At 44.7% G+C, this 20732-nt stretch overlaps 1 protein-coding gene across 5 annotated transcripts in view; it reads left to right on the top strand.

The window, feature by feature from the left end:
- LOC147449661 (tRNA-specific adenosine deaminase TAD2-like) overlaps window positions 1–20732 on the top strand; it is a 71857-nt gene that overhangs the window by 15004 nt on the left and 36121 nt on the right. The window contains exon 2 of one of the 5 annotated variants that reach the window (XM_086522048.1): window positions 16333–16392. The exons of the other annotated variants lie outside the window; for them this stretch is intronic. The gene's annotated coding sequence lies outside the window, so the exon portion shown is untranslated. The remainder of the gene's footprint in view (window positions 1–16332; window positions 16393–20732) is intronic. 5 annotated transcript variants of the gene reach the window in all.

Genomic DNA, 20732 nt, shown 5'->3' with positions numbered 1-20732 from the left:
ATAAGTTACTGTACACCAAATTGCTTGCGGGTTGCCATACTGTGACGAGACGCTGACGTGGGGCAGGTTTTCGGATTTTGCGCCGATTGATGATGTGGCAACTGTACGGAATTTCCGCTTTTTGCGTTGGCTGAAATTGGCAGTTTTAGTGGTAGCTTTGGAGAAGATGCTTTGAAGTTTAAGTGCTTTTAGGCCTCATGCTTTTGGGGCTGTGCTTTTAGCAACCCTTTGTCAAAGGTGCAGCGGAAAAGGGTGAATCGGGTGATAAACTTGTCTGCAACCGCGAGCAAACCACCTCTCCGTACCGGGCAGCCAATAGATCTCGTATCTATCACGATGATTCTCCTTCATAGTTACTAGGGAATGCCTATGCATGGCTTTGGAACGCCGGAACGACGTTCTGGCAGGTGGGGATAGCATGGAACGTCCCGGAACGGACAGGTGTTCTGATAGACACTGGCAAACCGGAACGGCCCGGAACGGACAGAACGGCTTGATCGGCAGGAGACTAGCCGAACAACCGGATTCAGACCAATGGACTCATTTTCGGCCAATAGTAAAAAACGGGCAAAATTTTTGGACTGTTTTTTTTTTTTGAAAGTGGGAAAAAGCCTATATAATGCTACCCCCCTTACCCCTACTTACAAGTGAATGCATCATTGCATTGTTCTAACTTCTAGCCTCTACTCTATCAAGCTGTCAACAAACTGATGATGTGGCAACCTGCAGAAGCCCAGAAATGCGCCGACAGACTGACATGACAGTCCTCGGAAAATTGCGCTGACAGGCTGACACGTGGCAACTGTACGGACGCTACAATTCTTGCTGATTGCTGACATGGCAGAATGTACGGAATTGCGTAAATTACGGTGGCTGATTTTGAAGCCAAGCTTTTGGGGATAACTGCTTTTGGGAACTTTGCTTTTGGAGTTAAAAGATTTTGGGGCTCTACTTTTGGGCATCCCTTGTACCAATAAATAAGTAGGCTAGGCCTCATTACTCAGAGCATCTAGACGCAGAGTCTGAGAGTGAGCGCCTGCCTACTCTCTTGTACTTTGAACACAGATTAATATAAAAAGAAATACCGAAAGGGGCTCTAGTCTTTGGGGCCAATACCTTTGGGTACGGATCTACGCCGGGCCGTGTCGTCTTTTGTGAACTGTTTTAAAGTGAATCTCTGCTGTGTCGCGGTAGAATCTAGAATTGGGGTGTCCAAGTTTGTTACAGTGGTATCAGAGCGCGATCGATTTCTGTGCTACCGGGAAATCCGATCCTTTCCTCGCGACACTTATGGATTTCAACAAGAATTAGTCGACTTCTTGTGCATCTGCGAATGCGGGAGGAGATCACCAAGAAGATTCTTATGATCAAACAGAGGAAGAGTATGGCCCACCTCGTCCTACTCAGTTCGAGATTGAAGAGATGAAACGTCGAGAGCTGGTTGACAAGGCAACAAACAAAATTTTTGTCTTAGCAATTCATCGCAGAAGTGCACACCCAGTGGCAGAAAGCCACAGAACCACCCATCAAACCAACAATCAAGAAACCTCCTTCTTCGAGGATGTTTACAGAGCAAGAATTACAAGAGGTGGTTCAGACATGGATCAGCCGGCTTTTGGACGCAAACAACAAATCTAAAAAGCACGAGAAAAAGCACAAGAAAGGGACTGACTTCCCGGGTTATTCTGGTCGTCAATCTTCTTTTGCATCGGCAAGAAAGCAGAAGAAGCGTATACGATTTGAAGGACTACCCATTTCTTTTTCTTCTTCTTCTTCTTCTGACAGTTCTTCTAGCTCTTTTGACTCGAGCAAGGAAGACAGAAAAGGTAAAAAGCGAAGCAAAAAGCAAAGCTTCAGAAAGGGCAAGAAAAAGGCAAAGAAGCCTAGATTTCGCCCAGTTTTTGACAGTTCTACAGAGGAGTCATCCTGAGACAGTTCGGACTCCGACGATCACATGTTTTATGCAAAGAAGAAGCATTTTTACAGAGCCAGCCAATATGACTTTCTCAAAGACAATTGCAAGAAAGTAAAAGAATTCAAAGAAGGTGGACAATCGATTTTGACTCCTTTTCTGGGTTCGGCGATGCTCCGAGGGCTTTAGCCTTCATTCAACAGTTTGACATAGCTTTCTCTGGAGGGCATTACTCAGAGCACTCCAAAATTAGGAGGGCGACATCTTTATTCAAGGAAAATGCTCGAACATGATGGTCCACTCTTCCTTTAAAGCAGGAAGCTCCAGTCAAATGATTGAAATTCAAAAGGCTCTTTATTTCTTCTTGGCTGACTCGGGAGTACGAACGAGATATACGAACTGCTTGGTGTAACAAACTTGGACACTCCAAGTCAAGATTCTACCGTCAGAGAATTGACTTCAGAACAATTCACAGTTCACAATTGATTCGACATGGCCCGCGGAGTTTCGTGCCTAGAGATATTGGCCCCAAAGATTGGCGCCCCTTTCGGTATTTCTTTTTATATTAATCTTCGAGAAAAGTACAACTCCTGCGGGTGCTCGCTCTCAGACTCTGCGTCCAGATGCTCTGTAGAGGAAGCCCCCTTGGGTTCTTAATAAAGGTTACAAGGGTTGCTAAAAGCAGAGCCCCAAAAGCTTCAAAATCAAAAGCTTCCACTTAAAAGCATTTAAAAATAAAGCAACTTGACTCAAAAGCTGCCCAAATTCAGCCACGCAATTTCAGACCTGCTTTTGCATAGAAAAAGGTGGTCCGTATGGCTCAGCCACGTCAGCACTGTAGCGCCGCAAATTACGGGTCCGTACAGCATGCCACGTCAGCAGATTTCCGCAATTTTCGGGAGGTGCCATGTTAGCAATTGTTCCGCGTTTTACGGGGCTGCTTTGTTGCACATTGTGCTGCACATTCTAGGGGTGTATCGGGTCATGCCACGTCACCGGTTTGTGACATACCCCCCTCTTGAAAGCATTGTAATCGCCCTCTATTACGCTTGCAAAACAGAGAGGCCATAAACTGTCTTGGTAGAAACTGACTGTTAGTACCGATGCACTAGGAAAACACATCTAGCACATGTACCAATCTACAATCACATCACACGACATCACTTGACATCACATGACAAATCACATTCAAAAATTCATTCGGATCCCAGACCATGATTTATCGGCAATGTATTTAGCAATCACATCTAGATCCACTCAGGACCTCATAGATGCCCGATTAAGTAATCCTTATTGCAATCATGCCTATTGAGATCTTTCAGATCGAAATGTTGCTGTCATATTGTCTATCAATTCCTGCACTTACAATTCAAGAACAAGTCAGTATCATGTTCTGGAATTCCAGTTCATAAAGTCATACAACAAAATACTATCAGCTCACAGTATCCCTGAAACTCAAAAGAGACATCAGTGACTTTAGTATCAAAATCGGGGCAATCTGTTGACAAAGGAGTGGAGCGATTCCTCTCTTGTGCATATCCGCTGCACCAAATTCCGCCCAAGCTGAGTTTGGGGTTCCATTTAGAAATAGACTATGCTAAACCAAATGCTTCAAGGTAAAGATTCACAATCTGAGGAGTATCTGCCAGGTCCTTCTTCTCCATTCACTTCGCATCCAATGCGGAGTAGGTCTTGAATTTAACCAACAACCGTCTTATCGCTTTACCTTCTATCTTTCTGTGCCAATATCTGTTCTGGAACGAGTATGTGCTTGTTTTCCTTCACTTCGGGTTGCTCATCTGGCTCTCCATCATCGGGCACATCGCCTTTGAAAAGGCTTCAAGAGACTCGCATGAAAACATTGTGAAGTCTCAAGTATCGGGCAGCTTCAGTCAAAAGGAGACATCATTTATCTTTTGGGAAATCTAGAAAGGTCCAGGGTATCTCATGCTAAGCTTTGGAAAAAGCCGTTCCTTACCCTTTTTCTTTCTCAGGCATGCCTTCTGAAAACGTAAGAGCACCCAATCGTTCTCCTTTAATTTCAAATCGTGACGATATCGATTTGCTGCCTTTTTCTGTCTTTCTTGAGATTTCTCCAAAGCCTTCCGGACCAAGTCCAAGTCCCTTGTGAACTGGTCAGCTTCAAAAGAAAATCTTACCTTTCGTGCTAAGGAAGGGTGGAACCTTTGTAGCAAATTCAATAATCTCAAATGACACCTTCCCGATCAAAGAGTTGATTGTGTTATTGTAGGCATATTCCACCAAAGGTAAAAACCTTTTCTCATATAGTCTTTTGATCCAACGAAGAAGACTTCAACAAATGCAGTACGACTGAATTTGCAATCTCAGATTGCCATCTGTGTGCAGGTGGAAAGATGACGAGAATTGCAACCGCGTGTCAATGTTCTCCCAAATAGCCTTCCAAAACAAAATCGTGAATTCTGGGGTCTCTATCGGAGACAATTGTCTCAGGCATGCCATGTAATCTGAATATCTGGACAATAAACAATCTCGCTAAGTGATCCGGCTTGACTGTTTTCTTCACTGGAATGAAATGAGCTTGCTTGCTAAATCTGTCAATAATAGTCCGGATACCATCGTGCCCACTCAGTGTTTTCGGAAGATCAAAATGAAATCCATTGCGATACTTTCCCAGGGGCGGGTGGGTATGGGTAAAGGCTGTAACAATCCGTGTGCTTTATGTTTTTCAAACTTGACCTTTTGGCATACCAAGCAACTGTGTACAAAATCGTCCACGTCCTTTTTGAGTCTCGGCCAAAAGAAGTATCCCTCCACACCTTTCAAGGTGGTAGCAATGCCGCGGTGACCCGTAAATGGTGGACAATGGCATTCGGTTAGAACCTTTTCCCTCAACGGCTGTGTAATGCACAACATTGTTTTCTTCATCAAGTAGCCATCCCGAATGAAATATCCCGCTACTACCTCCCCATTGTGTCACAAGACGGGCACCACGTGCCAATAGAAAAGAACAGACTGAACAGACTTTTAGCACTTCAATAACAACTGAATTGAAAGAGAGAGAGAGACGACACGCGATACGGAGTGGCGGAATTCCACCCCAGAGAGTATTGGCCCCAAACCTTGGCGCCCCTTACGGTATTTCTTTATATTGCATCATCACAGTACAAGCCGGTACTCCAGACTTTGCACCTTCTCCAGGAAGCATGCGAGAGAATGAGCCCTAACCTCATATTTAACATATTTAAAGGCCCTTGGCCTAAAAAGCAATTACAGTGAAAAGCCTTCAAACTTAAAACCATCTGGTCCAAAAGCAAAGCCAAAAAAGCTACCAGCATAAATCACGGAAATCCGTACAGCCTGCCACGTCATCAGCCAGCGCAATTTTCGGAAATCTCCTTGTTGCCCTTAGGGTTAGGGTTAGGGTTTTTGCAGTTTTAGGGTTAGGGTTTGCAGAATTAGGGTTTGCAGGTTTTAGGGTTAGGGTTTCCAGAATTAGGGTTTCTAGGTTTTAGGGTTAGGTTTTTCAGAATTAGGGTTTCAGCAGTTAGGGTTTTTGCAGAAATGAGGGTTAGGGTTTCTGCTCTCGGGCAGACACGTCATCACTTTGTGACAGTTTAGGCCCCTCGGCCACATCTGTAAGTTTGCTCCATTCTTAAGGCTTTGACACGTCAGCAGTTTGTTACATCTCCTCTTCTTGAAAGAGAGTAATCGTCCGCGATTACAACATATCTGCAAAACAACTCAAGTTAGCTCAAAAATTTCCGAGGGACATTTCGAGGGACAATCAGTTTTCTCTTTACTTGGTGAGCCTAAGGCCCTTTTTTTCAAATTAGGCAACATGCTCGTCCACATAGAGCAATTATTTGACGTGCGATTACTGCCACGATCGTACGGCCCGATTGCTGCCATGATCGTTGCTTTTCAATCTCAATCTGTGCCGCTGCTCTCAATTTATTGCGTTCTTCAAACCCACTGATTGTTGCAGATTGCAGGATATGCCCAACAGGGATTGGCATGGCTAGGAAGCTTTGGGCTGTTTTCTTCTTGTCTGGAATGTCGTCACTTGGAGTGCATTGATTGCAGGATTTGCCCAATAGGGACAGGGCAAGAAAGCTCTGGGCTGTTTGCAGATTGCAGGATATGCCCAACAGGGACCGGCATGGCTAGGAAGCTGCGGGCTGTTTTCAACGTGTGAGAAGAGAGACCTATCCCTCGAGATGCAATCACCTATGCTTTTATGCTTGATATTGCCTTGGTCGGCTGGTTGACATGTATGCCAAATGTGGTGTACTTCAGAATTCACAAACTTGCTTCAGGAACTTCTTGTCCGGAATGTCGTCTCTTGGAGTGCATTGATTGCGGGATTTGCCCAACAGGGACAAGGCAAGGAAGCTCTGGGCTGTTTTCAATAGATGCAAAGAGATGGCATCTCTCCAAATGCAATCACCTACGTACACTTGCATCTTAAAGGCGTGTGGCATTACACGAGATGTTGTTGATTGGTTGACATGTATGTTAAATATTTCAGATGGCTCAGAAAAGTGCCTGACGAGCTTCCTGGCCGAAATGTCATTCCTTGCACCGTTTTGATTGCGGGATTTGCCCAACAAGGACAGGGCCAGCTACTCTGGGCTATTTTCAGCGGGGTATGCCCAACAAGGACAGGGCCAGCTACCTCTGAGCTGTTTTCAGCGGATGCAAACTTCAAAGAGATGGCATCTCTCTAGATGCAAACACCTATGCTTGCATTGTGAAGGCATGTGGCACTATGCAAGATGCTGATATGGACCAAAATATTCATGATGATATTGTAAGTCGGGGGTCGTTTTAGAGCTTCCTGTGCGGAATGTCATTCCTTGCAAAGCATTGATTGCTGGATATGCCCAACAAGGACAGGACCAGCAAGCTCTGGGCTATTTTCAGCGGGTGCAAATGCAAACACCTATGCTTGCATTCTGAAGGCATGTGTCTCTATGCAAGACGCTGATATGGACCAAAATATTCATGATGATACTGTTAGTCAGGGGTCGTGTAGAAAAAACATCGTGCTTGGCACTGTCTTGGTCGACATGTATGCCAAATGTGGTGCATGTCAAAAAGCACAAAACTTGCTTCAGGTGCTTTCTGTCTGGAATGTCGTCTCTTGGAGTGCCATTGAGCTTTTCGTCCGGAATGTCGTTTCTTGCAACGCATTGATTGCAAGATATGCCCAACAAGGACAAGGCCAACAAGCTCTGAGCTGTTTTCAGCAGATGCAAAGAGATGGCATCTCTCTAGATGCAAACACATATGCTTGCGTTCTGGCAATATGAAAGACGCTGATATCGAGAATGCACTGATTGCTGGATACGCTAAACAGGAGCGGGCCAGGAAGCTATGGACTGTTTTCAGCTAATGCGAAGCGAGTGCATCTCTCCAGATGCCATAACCTATGCTTACATCTTGAAGGCATGTGGCAATTTGGAAGATGCTAAGATGGACAAAAAAACTCATGATGATATTGTTAGTCAGGGGCTGTGGAAAAAAAAATGGTATGCTTGGCACAACCTTGGTCGACATGTATGCCAAATGTGGCAGGGCCAGGAATCCCTGGGCTGCTTTCAGCAAATGTAAAGCGAGTGAATCTCTCCAGATGCAATCACCTATGCTTTCGTCTCGAAGGCATGTGACACTATGCAAGACGCTGATATGGGCAAGAAAAATTCACGATGGTATCGCTAGTCAGGGCCTTGGTCGCCATGTATGCCAAATATGGTGTACTTCAGAAAGCACAAAAACTACTTGAGGAGCTTCTTGTGCAGGATGTGAACTTTTGGAATGTATTGATTACAAGATATGTGGTACAGGGCATGGCCAGGTGTAACAGACTTAGATTTGCACTGGCCCGGCGGAGTTCCGTGCCTAGAGATATTGGCCCCAAAGACTGGCGCCCCTTTCGGTATTTCTTTTTATATTAATCAATCATCAAAGTACAAGAGAGCGGTTAGGGTTTCACTCTCAGACTCTGTGTCCAGATGCTCTGAGAAGTGAGGCCCTCACCAGTAATTTAAAGGTTACAAGGGATGCCCAAAAGCAGAGCCCCAAAAGCTTTTAAAATCAAAAGCATCAGTTCTCTCTCTCTCTTAGAGTCTTTTCTCTTTTTTTATAAAAAAAAGCAAAAGCAAAATTCGCGTCGCTCATCATTTTCCAAAAAAATAAAATAAAATAAATATATTTTTTAATAATCCGCCTCCGCGATTTCCGGAATTTAGGGTTTTTGGCAAAAATTAGGGTTTGCAGGAATTTTAGGGTTTTTGGCAGAAATTAGGGTTTTTGCTGTCCGCCACGTCATCACTTTGTGACATACCCCCCTCTTGAAAGCATTGTAATCGACCGCGATTACGCTTGCAAAACCGACAAAAGCCATAAACTGTCTTAGCAGACACTGACTGTTAGTACCTTCGTACTAGGAACACACATCTAGCATATGTACAAAATCGACAGTCACATCACACGACATCACAGGACATCACCAGACATCACAGGACATCACATGACATTCAACATTCATTCGGATCTTAGACCATGATTTATCGGCAATGTAGCTAGCAATTACATCTAGGTCCAATCGGGACCTCATCGATGTCCGATTGACTAACCCCTATTGCAACCATGTCTATTCGAGATCAAGTAGACCAAAATGCTGCAGTCATTTAGTCTACCAGTTCCTGCACTCACAAGAAGTCAAGAACAAATTAGTATCATAATAAGGAATTCCATTTCATAAAGTCATCCAGCAGAATACTGTCAGCTCTCAGTATCCCTGAAGCTCAAAGAGACATCAGTGACTTTAGTATCAAAATCGAGGCATCTGTTGACAAAGGAGTGGAGTGACTCTCCTCTTGTGCATCCCACTGCAACAGATCTCCGGCCAAGCTGAATTCTGGGTTCCGTTTGGAGTAGACTATGCTAAACCAAAACATCGAGGTAAAGTTTCACAATCCGAGGAGTATCTGCTAGGTCCTCCTCCTCCATCTGCTTCGCATCAAATGCAGGAAAGTTCTTGAACTTAACCAAGAACCGCCTTCAGACTTTACCTTTCTTCGTATCATTATGTGCCAAAATCTGTTCAGGAACAAGGATCTCCTCGTTTTCTTCCACTTTGGGTTGCTCATCAGGCTCCCCATCATCAGGCACATCACCCTTAACAGGGTTCAAGAGACTCACATGCAATGCATTGTGAATCCTCCAAGTATCTGGCAGTTTCAATCGGAAGGAGACATCATTTATCTTGTCAGTAATCTGGAAAGGTCCGTAGTATCACATACTAAGCTTTGGAAAAAGCCTCTCCTTTCCCTGTTTCTTTCTTAGGCGTGCCTTCTCAAAAGTAAGAGCACCCAATCATCCTCCTTCAGTTTCCAGTCGCGACGATGGCGATCCGCTGCCTTTTTGTGTCGTTCTTGAGACTCCTGCAAAGTCTCGCGAACCTTGGCAAAAGCCGTATCCAAATCTCGCGAATATTCATCCGCTTCAAATTTCTAATCTTTCGTGCTTAGGAAGGATGGAACCTTCGCAGCAGTTTCAACAATCTCTCATGGCATCTTCCCCGTCGAAGAGTGTATCGTGTTATTGTAGGCAAATTCCACCAAAGGTAAGTTCTTTTCCCATTGAGTCTTCTGATCCGAGATACAAGACATCAATAAATCTAAAATCACTGAATTGGCAATCTCAGATTGCCCGTCAGTCTGCAAGTGGAACGATGACGAGAACTGCAACCGCGTGCCAATGTTCTCCCAAATTGCCTTCCAAAACAAACTCATAAATCTGGGGTCTCTGTCGGAGACAATCGTCTCAGGCGTGCCATGTAATCGGAAAATCATCGGGATCATTTTGTATTCTCGGGAGATAAAAAAAAATAAAATCCATTTCAATATTTTCCCAGGGGCGGGTGGGTATGGGTAAAGGTTGTAACAATCCCTGTGCCTTATGCCTGTCAAACTTGACCTTCTGGCATACCAAGCAACTGCGCACAAACTCTTCCACATCCTTCTTCAGGCTCTGCCAAAAGAAATCTCTCTCTACCCCTTTCATGGTGGTAGCAATGCCGCGGTGACCCGTAAAAGGTGGACAGTGGCAATCAATCATAACCTTTTCCCTCAACGGCTGTGTAACGCACAACATAGTCTTTTTCATCAAGTAGCCTTCCCGAAGGGAGTATCCAGCTACTGTCTCCCCATCCCGTATCCGTGTGAAAATATCTGCAAAATCTGTATCTGTGGCACACTGATCGACCATATCCTCGAAGCTCCTATGATGTATCGCGGAAATAGCCAGAACCAACGGTTTCCGAGACAAAGCATCTGCCACCACATTCTTCTGTCCCTGCACATGGACAATCTGGAAGTGGAACTGTGACAAGATGTTCACCCACCGCATCTGCTTTTCCGAAAGCTGCTTCTGTGACAAGAAGTAGCGCAAACTCTGATGGTCTGTAAAGACAGTAAAATCCGCTCCGAGTAGGTAATGCCGCCACTGAGTAAGAGCGTGGATAACCGCCAAAAGCTCTTTCCCATAGATCTGTGCTGTCATCTCCGGCCTAGAGAAACAAATGGCTCTCGTAAGCTATGACATGGCCTTCTTGCATCAAGATCGCACCCAGACTACGACCACAAGCATCACAAAATACTTCAAATGACTTCTGCAAGTCCGGCAAAGTCAAATCTAGTCCTGTAGTGAATTTCTCTTTCAATGTCTGAAAGGCAGTCACCTCTGTGGGTCCCCACGAAAAAGGTACTCCTGTCTGTGTCAAGGTATGCAAAGGGGAAGCAACCTCTGCAAACTTTCGTATGAACCGCCTGTAGTACGAACACAGTCCCAAGAAGCTTCTAACTTCATGGACATTCCTCAAATCGGGCCAATCACGGATAGTCTCTATCTTGGCCGGGTCCATTTGCACTCTTGCTGCTGACACAATGTGTCCCAAAAAGTGTATCCATGGTAGGAAAAATTCACTTTTCTTTGCATTAATCACTAGCGTGTGATCTCGTAATGCCTAAAAGACTTGAAGCAGATGATCTCTGGTTCTGCCTCATTCTTGGAGAAAACCATGATGTCGTCAAAGAAAGTGCCAAAAAAAAAAAAAGCCTGTACTCTCGAAAAATCCTGTCCATCATCCGGTTAAATGTCGCAGGAGCATTGGTTAAGCCAAAAGGCATCACCAAAAACTCAAATAACCCAAAAGTCGTCCGAAAAGCTGTCTTGTAGACATCTCCTGGCGCTATCCTGATCTGATGATATCCACTCTTCAAGTCAATCCTGCTAAAGCACGAGGATCCCTGTAACCTGTCGAGTATATCATCGATCCTAGGAATTGGAAATGTGTTCTTGATGGTGATTTCGTTGAGAGTGCTATAATCGATGCACATTCTCCAAGATCCGTCTTTCTTCAAAACCAACAACACTGGAGAGCAATACGGTGAAGTACTAGGCTGGACAAGACCCTTTTCCAAGGGGTCTTTCACTGAGTTCATAATCTTTTCATTCTGTACTCGGCTCACACGATAAGGTGGCCGATTCGGTGGCGTGCTTCCAGATTTCAGATCAATGGTATGATCTTCAGGCCCTCTCAAAAGCAATCGGCATGAGCGTGGAGAAAAAAATCTTGGCGTTCTTTTCTTCAGGTCAAAACATATTCAACTTTTATCCATCGTTCAGTTCTCCCAAAAGAATGAGTAAGAAAACTGAAGTTCTTCAAGTACAATCTCTAAGCCCTTCATTTATCAAAGTCGCTTTCTCGGCCTGGTAGTCAACCACGGCGTAGTTCTTGTGGTACCAAGGGATCCTGAGTAGAACGTCACTCGCGTGCCCTGAACACCCCTGTCATTGCAAACGAAGTTTGCCAATGCTCGGTGTAATGGCAACATCCCATCCGGGTGCTAGTCGAACTACCTCCGCCTGTGGCGTCAGTCTGTCGGGCGTAGTTCCAAATCGAGCCGCCAATTCCAAGTGAAAAGAAGTTGGCCTTGGCTCCTTCAAAAGAGCTTCCTGATCCTTCGCTTTGCCCCGAAAGCGGCAAAGTTTGTACTTTCATTCATTAGATTCGGTGCAGGTCCCACGCCATGTGGTACCAGTTCTGCTTTTCTATCTGCCTTTTCTGCCACATTCCTCAGCTGCTCTCGAACTCTCAGACCTGTCGTCGTCTTTATCATTCTGTTCTTTCTGTGCCTTATCAGGGCACTTTGCGGAAATATGTCCATGTTCCCTGCATCCAAAGCAACTCTCTGATGAAGCGAGCTCTCTCCTCAGGAGTAAGCTTGGGTCGTGCATCCTTTTTTTTTCTCTGGATTGCTCTTTTTCATTCTACTTTCATTCCCAGAAGTCTGTTCGGCTCGTTGTGTCATGGCCTCATCTGTGGGGTAGGTCAGACTGCAAGAGTGAATGGCAAAGCCCCGCTTCGCATGACTCATCAACTCCTGAATAGAAGCTGACTTCTGTTCCAAGCAGTGATTTCGGATCTCTGTAGGTAGACCCAAGGTAAACCGCTCAATCTGTTCTCTGAACGAGATCTTCTTGAATGAAGAGGCGGGTAGAAAAGAGCTCCAGAATCTTTCACAATAAGAATTCATTGTATCGCTCTTGGTCATCCGGAGATGGTTCCAAGCAGCTCGTATATCTCGCTCAAACTCTTGAGTCAACCAAGAAGAAATAAAAAGCCTCTTGAATTTCAGCCATGTAACTGGCACAGTCTTGCTTAATAGAAGCGTGGACCACCAAGTACGAGCATTCCCCTTAAAGTAAGAGGCAGCTCTCCGAATCTTGTAGTGCTCTGAATAGCGTCCTCCCGCGAAAGCGATGTCAAAGACACAGTCTTCGAAGCATCCGAGTCTCCTGAAAAGTATCAAACTTGATCGAGTGGCCACCTTCCTTAAACTCTCGGACTTTCTTGCTTTTATCTTCGAGAAAGTCATACTGGTTGGCTTTGTAAAAATTCTTCTTGTTCGCATAAAACTTTTCGTCATCGGAATCTGAGCTGTCTGTAGACGAGTCCTCAGTAGAACTGTCAGTCTCTGGGCGAGATGTAGCCTTCTTTGCCTTTTTCTTGCCCTTTCCGAAGCTTTGTGTCTTGCTTCACTTTTTGCTTTTTCTGTCTTCTTCGCTCTAATCCGAGGAGCTAGAAGAACTGTCAGAAGAAGAAGAAGAAGAACTGGGTACTCCTTCAAATCGAACACGCTTCTTCCGTTTCTTTGCCTTGTCAAATGTCAACCGACAACCCAAATATCCCTGGAAGTCAGTGCCTTTCTTCTGCTTTTTGCCGTGCTTTTTGTCTTTCTTTTGCACGTCGAAAAGCTGAGCAATCCGTGCATCAACCACGTTCTCCAGTTCCTGCTCCGTATATTTTCTTGGAGGCAGAAGGTTTCTTGAGAGCGGATTTCGGGAGTGGTGTTGTGGTTCTCTGCCACTCCGTCTGTACCTCTTCCAAAGAGGTCTGGTTCATATATTTTGCCATCTTCGGGTCCTTGGCAAAATTGAGCATCATCTTTGTTGCATCGCCGATCAACTGGCGACGCTCTATCTCTCGCCGCTCCGCCTAAGTAGGCCAAGGCGGGCCATACTCTCTGCCTGAATCTTCGTTGTGATCCCAGCCCGCATCTCCAAATGCAGAGGGAGTCGACTGATCATTGCCTGAAGCCATAGGTGCCGCGGAAAAAAATTCGGGGATCGGATTTCCCGTAGAAGAGAAATCGGCCGTGCTCTGATACCACTGTAACAGACTTGGACACTCCAAGTCAAGAATCAACCGCGACAGCACCAAATAACCACTTCAAAACAATTCACAGATCACAATAGATTTGCACTGGCCCGGCGGAGTTCCGTGCCTAGAGATATTGGCCCCAAAGACTGGTGCCCCTTTCGGTATTTCTTTTTATATTAATCAATCATCAAAGTACAAGAGAGCGGTTAGGGTTTCACTCTCAGACTCTGCGTCCAGATGCTCTGAGAAGTGAGGCCCTCACCACTAATTTAAAGGTTACAAGGGATGCCCAAAAGCAGAGCCCCAAAAGCTTTTAAAATCAAAAGCATCAGTTCTCTCTCTCTTAGAGAGTCTTTTCTCTTTTTTTATAAAAAAAAGCAAAAGCAAAATTCGCGTCGCTCATCATTTTCCAAAAAAAATAAAATAAAAAAATTTTATATATTTAAATAATCCGCCTCCGCGATTTTTGGAATTTAGGGTTTTTGGCAAAAATTAGGGTTTGCAAGAATTTTAGGGTTTCTGGCAGAAATTAGGGTTTCTGCTGTCCGCCACGTCATCACTTTGTGACACCAGGAAGCTCTGGGCTGTTTCCGGCAGATGCAAAGTCAAAGCGTCTCTCCGAATGAAATCACCTATGCTTTGGTCTTCAAGGCAATGCTTACATATTGAATTACACAAGGGCTGTGTGCTTGGCAGTGCCTTGATTCTCAACAGGGGTAGGGCCAGAGAGCTATTTTCACCTGATGCGAAGCGAGCACAACAACGATCACAACGATCTTGGTTACTTGGTGAGCCTAATGTCTTCTTTTGATTTCTTGATCATACAAGCTGCCACTTGGCATGATCTAGGCTATTGCCTTTGATCGGAATCCGATGGCCTCAATAACTAGCACTGAAAAGCAGCTCTGTGTTGCAAGCGCATTTGAGAATAAAATACAAATTGGCTCGTGTATTGTACTTCAAAACATGAAGGCCACAACAAGAAGAGTGTTGCTCTGCAGCGGAAGGCGTTCTCACACACGGGGAGGCTGGACGCGACTCGAGAGCAAAGTAGGATTCTCTCGTCCTCCTGCAACTACTCACCGGTCTCCTATTAAAAGTACTTCTCAAGTTCTCGTTCCCAAACCGCTTTATTTTCACGCCGACAACCAACTATGTATAGGCGCACACAAAGAAAGACGACGCCAATGCTTGTCCTTCTTTGGAAGGCCTGCAGAGAGCTGGAAGCCAAGGCATGTAGAAGGGCAACATCATGGGATGAAATAGGGAAGATTTAGAATATAGCTTTTTACTTGGTGAGCCAAAGGCTCTTCTCCCCCTATCTGATCGCACAAGCCACCACTTGGCAGCTTCTCGCTGGAATCTTTTCATGCTAGCAAACAAGTGAAAAGCTTAAAGCTAAAATAAGTAAAACGACACTACAACGTCGCAACCTCTAGTTCGCAGACAGGACTTGCAACGGTTCGCGCAATTTGCAGGCGTGTAGTTCGCAAGTACCACAGGCGTTAGTTCGCGCAGTTCACAGGCGTGCAGTCTGTAGGCGTTCTCAGGGAGTTCGCAGGTTCCAAAAGCAAGTACAAGTTTGGTGACTCCACTCCAGATTATGCCCACTGATCATCGATTGAAATCTGATATCTTTTGTCTCAGTAGCACTAGAATAGACCTCTGCCATGCCTTGATCGCACCAAATATCTGATCGTTGAGAGTGCTCATCATGTCGGCAAGCACCCCAAGTACCTTTAAGGTTCATGATTTGCAAAATATAACAAGTAACCAGGGTTTGCAAGGTCCTCGGTAAACCGTTCAAGCGGCCTAGAACGCTTATTTTACCTTCTCGATGCAATAGGTTTTGCATCATGAACTCGCTGTCACAATGGCACTTCCGCACTGCTCATTGAACTGCCAGCCGCTTTTGGATGGATCTCTCTTTAAGTGCAGAAGAGTTGATGGGTGGGCAGTTGTAGGTTGAGGGCGTGAAGAAGACTTGGGAAGTTGGTGTCACCTGGTGTAAGGTCATAAACCAACGTAAAGAGGGAAAATGAATAAGATTTCACAGAAGGTGCACAAGCAGGTGGTTGGGATCTACAAACAGAACAGCAAAGCATTTATTGTTCTAAGGAGAGCTGTAATGTTATAAAGAGGCAACGAGCAGTGCTAGTTGAAGAGCAGGTAAGAAGGAGGCAAGAGAAGCTAAACAGAGCGTGCAACTACAAAGAATAGGGAGCCACTAACGAGTAGTGTAGAGAAATTAATGGGGGAGCAGTGCTTCAACAAAGGAGGTCGTTGAGCAACAAGATTTGCAGCCGGGGCACTGGTGGCTAGATATAGGGTATCCTTAATAAGAGCAAGAGCAAACTGTAGGGAAAAACAAACGAGCAGTTGGGGGATTTTTAACAAGCAGGACATATATTCACAACACTGCATGTTCCAATTGCACAAGCGCGACTTCAACTCGACAACATTGCAAGGTCCGTTATCTGCATTTAATTTCCCATGCGCATGCGTTTGCTTGGCGCAACACATAAACGCTACGGGGCAGGGCACGGCTTCCGTTTCTTATAATTTTTTGGAGAGACCACAGTGCTAGCTCTCCACCATACTTTTGTATGGCACCTCTGTATGACGTGCATTATATACTTTGCACTTTCAATCTGTGACGTTTCATTGCAAGATGTTATGTTTAACTATTCACGTTGCTTTTTTGTAGCTTCACTCAAATATCAGCCTATAGATTGGACAATCGAAAAGCAGCAGTACAACATTGTAGGTTAGTAAAGCACCTCATTTATTGTTGTAGTTCATTCATGCTTTATCTATTTCCTTGTTTGTACCTTGGGTGCATGTATTATAGATAAGACGCATGTGCATGACTACATCAACAACTTTACTACGATAATTAATATGTACTCACAAGATGAAATGTCCAACACTATAACAACCTTGCCTTGAATCAGTTTTACAATCAAACTGACATTACAAAAGTTAAAATGAAGACGAACGCGGGTAACATAAATGTCCTTCAGTAGTGGCTTCTAGAATCTAGACCCTAAGTTCAATAAGCTGGATTTGATCGCAATTGGCGTGCGCTACATGATTATTCTATAGATGTTATATAGCGAGGCCCACCAAGCAAGACTAGTTTTATTAAGGAGTTAGCTTCTCCTTTCTGCTCTTTTGATCAAGGAGTTAGCTTCTCCTTTCGACTGTTTTGATCAAGGAGTTAGCTTCTCCTTTCTGCTCTTTTGATCAAGGAGTTAGCTTCTCCTTTCGTCCAGATCGAAACTCTTGATATTCCGGCGTAGTAAAATTAGCCATCACACCTAGACCGTACTGATCTTCCACGGGTGTCTTAAATTACGTACCCAGGCAATCTCATCCAATTAGAAATATTCAGTAATTAGCACATCACAATGCAACACAAATGCTCACATATGCATGTTACAAGACACAACAAACAGCGCCGTTGAGCACTCCCCCGAGACAAACGGTCTGCGGTATGAAACTACTCAACGACTACCTCGTCACTCCCCCCGCAAATAACCTAAAAAGGTCCGGGCCATGAGCTCAGAGGACTGTACAACCAAACGCTCCCCAGACCGCAGTCTGCGTCGCTTGGAGGTTCAAGCATACAACGGAGCGCTCCCCAGGCATCGGCCTGCGTCGTTCCGAGGTTTTCAAACATACAATGAAACGCTCCCCAGACATCTGCCTGCATCGTTCCGAGGTTCAAACAATACCAAAACAATATTTCTCACTTCACCTGGGAGTAAAATCACCAATCATTGAAACCAATATCAAAACAGAGTCAAACAATTCAAATCGGCACCAAAAGAGGTTCAAAACAGATACCATCCATTTCAAAAAAATTCCAAACAGGATCACAAACAAGATCAAACAGAACTCAAACTTAAAAAGCAATCTCGACATCAATCGAGCTCGAAAAGTCGACTGACTTCTAATCTTGAAATGTGCACCAAAAATTAGGGTTAGGTTCCTTCTATGAGATCGTAGCCGAGCACAACATGGTCCATCAGCTCTTGGACAGACAGTGTTTCTTTGGCGGCGACGGTAGTCCCAAGAGATAGCAATCACACCGAACCTCCAAGGTCATCTGCTTGTGAAGAGACATCTACTGAGAGATGTCGAGAAATTTCAAGTTATAATGTGCTAGGGTTTCCATGGCAAGCATTTCAGGATACCCCACTTTGATAGAAGTTGCACTCCGAAGGAAGATGTCAGAAACCATATAACTTCGGACAAATTTCTTTTTTGAAAGCTTGCCAAGTACTTGGAGTGTGCAACTTGGTAGATATAGACATCAACATCTGCATGGCACGGCTTTTGAGAAAAACAGTGACTCGAAACAAATATCGGATCCTTCTTTGCAAGTGATCTTAATGGCTTATGCCCTGTAAGACATGAGCGGTGAAGACGGGAGCGCGCCCGATGCGCGATGAAGTAAGGGTGGGAGTGGCTAATAAGTCCGCGTTGGAGCGCAAAGATACCTCAAAATAAAATTCCAATAGCTTTGTCTGCTCTTTTGTAGGACCGGTATGCTTTCAGAAAAGCATACGCCTGATCCTCTGATACCACTGTCGCAAGACGGGCACCACGTGCCAATAGAAAAGAATAGACTGAACAGACTTTTAGTACTTCAATAACAGCTGAACTGAAAGAGAGAGAGAGAGACGACACGCGACACGGAGTGGCGGAATTCCACCCTAGAGAGTATTGGCCCCAAACCTTTGCGCCCCTTTCTGTATTTCTTTATATTGCATCATCACAGTACAAGCCGGTACTCTAGACTTTGCACCTTCTCTAGGAAGCATGCCAGAGAATGAGCCCTAACCTCATATTTAAAGGCCCAAAAGCAATTAGAGTGAAAAGCCTTCAAACTTAAAAGCATTTGGTCCAAAAGCAAAGCCAAAAAAGCTGTCAACGTGAATTACGGAAATCCGTACAGCCTGCCACGTCATCAGCCAATGCAATTTTCGGAAATCTCCCTGCTGCCCTTAGGGTTAGGGTTTTTGTAGTTTTAGGGTTAGGGTTTCCAAAATTAGGGTTTGTAGGTTTTAGGGTTAGGTTTCCAAAATTAGGGCTTGCAAGTTTTAGAGTTAGGGTTTCCAGAATTAGGGTTTGCAGGTTTTAGGGTTAGGGTTTTCAGAATTAGGGTTTGCAGGTTTTAGGGTTAGGGTTTCCAGAATTAGGGTTTCAGCAGTTAGGGTTTTTGGCAGAAATTAGGGTTAGGGTTTCTGCTCTCGGGTAGACACGTCATCACTTTGTGACAGTTGAGGCCCCTCAGCCACATCTGTAAGTTGGCTCCATTCTTTAGGCTTTGACACGTCAGCGCTTTGTTATAGATTGTGTATCCGAGTGAAAGAAATTTGCAAAATCTGTATCTGTGGCATACTGATCGACCATATCCTCAAAGCTTCTATGGTGTATCGCGGAAATAGCCAGAACCAAGGGCTTCCGGGACAAAGCATCCGCCACCAAGTTCTTCTGTCCCTGCACATGGACAATCTAGAAGTGAAACTGTGACAAGATGTTTGTCCACCGCATCTGCTTTTCCGATAGCTGCTTCTGTGACAAGAAGTAGCGTAAACTCTGGTGATCTTGTGAAGGCCGTAAAATTGACTCCAAGTAGGTAATGTTGCCAGTGAGTAAGAGCATGGATAACGGCCAAAAGCTCTCTCTCATATATCTGTGCTGTCAATTCTGGCCTTGAGAACAATCGTCTCTCGTAGGCAATGACATGGCCTTCTTGCATCAAGATCGCACACAGACTACGACCACAAGCATCACAATATACTTCAAATGACTGCTGCTTCAAATCTAGGAAAGTCAAAACTGGTCCTGTAGTCAATTTTTCTTTCAATGTCTGAAAGGCAGTCACCTCTGTGGGTCCCCAGGAGAAAGGGACTCCTTTTTGTTTCAAGATATGCAAAGGGGAAGCAACCTCTGCAAAATTTCTAATGAATTGCCGGTAGTACGAACATAAGCCCAAGAAGCTTCTAACTTCATGGACATTCTTTACAGCGGGCCAATCACGGATAGTCTCTATCTTGGCCTGGACCATCTGCACTCCTACTGTTGAGACAATGTGTCCCAAAAAGTGTATCTCGGGTAGGAAAAATTCACTTTTCTTTGCATTAATCACCAACTTGTGATCTCGTAATGCCTGAAAGACCTGTAGCAAATGTTTTCTATGTTCTACCTCATCCTTGGAGAAAACAATGATGTAGTCAAAGAAAGTGCCAACAAATAGTCTGTACTCTCAAAAAATCCTGTCCATCATTCGGTTAAATGTCGTTGGAGCATTGGTTAGGCTAAAAGGCATCACCAGAAAACTCAAATAAACCAAAAGTCGTTTGAAAAGTTGTCTTGTAGACATCTCCTGGCGCGATTCGCATCTGATGATATCCGCTCTTCAAATCGATCTTGCTGAAACAAGAGGATCCCTGTAGTCGGTCTAGAATATCATCGATCCTAGGAATCAGAAATCTGTTCTTGATGGTGATTTTGTTGAGAGCTCTATAGTCAATGCACATTCTCCAAGATCCGTCTTTCTTCAAAACCAACAACACCGGAGAGGAGTAAGGTGAAGTACTCGGCTGGAGTGGCCGGTTCGGTGGTGTGCTTCCAGGTATCAGATCAATGGTATATTCTCAGGACGAGTTGGTGGCAACTCGCCTAGCAGGCCCTTAGAAAAGCAATCGGCATGAGTGTGGAGAAAATCTTGGCGTTCTTTTTCTAGGTCAAAACATATTCAACCTTCAATCATCATTCAATTCTCTCCAGAAAATCAAGGAAAGAAGCTGAATTTCATCAAGTACAATATCTGTGCCCTTCATTTGTCAAAGTCGCCTTCTTAGCCCGAGAGTCAACCACGGCATTGTTCGTATGGTACCAAGGGATTTCAAGGAGGACGTCACAACCTCCCAAGGGCATTACGTAGAAGTCCTTGTGTCCTAAACGCCCTTGACATTGCAAACGAAGTTTGCCAATGATTGGTGTAATGGCATCATCCCGTCAGGGTGCCGCTAGAACTACCTCCGCTTGTGGCCTTAGCCTGTCAGGCATAATTCCAAATCGAGCCGCCAATTC

Source organism: Adiantum capillus-veneris, chromosome 10 (genome assembly GCF_014529385.1).
Source record: "Adiantum capillus-veneris isolate H3 chromosome 10, ASM1452938v2, whole genome shotgun sequence".
NCBI lineage: Eukaryota > Viridiplantae > Streptophyta > Polypodiopsida > Polypodiales > Pteridaceae > Adiantum > Adiantum capillus-veneris.
The sequence above is the reverse complement of the archived record's forward strand: the minus strand, read 5'-3'. Positions and strand labels throughout refer to the sequence as shown.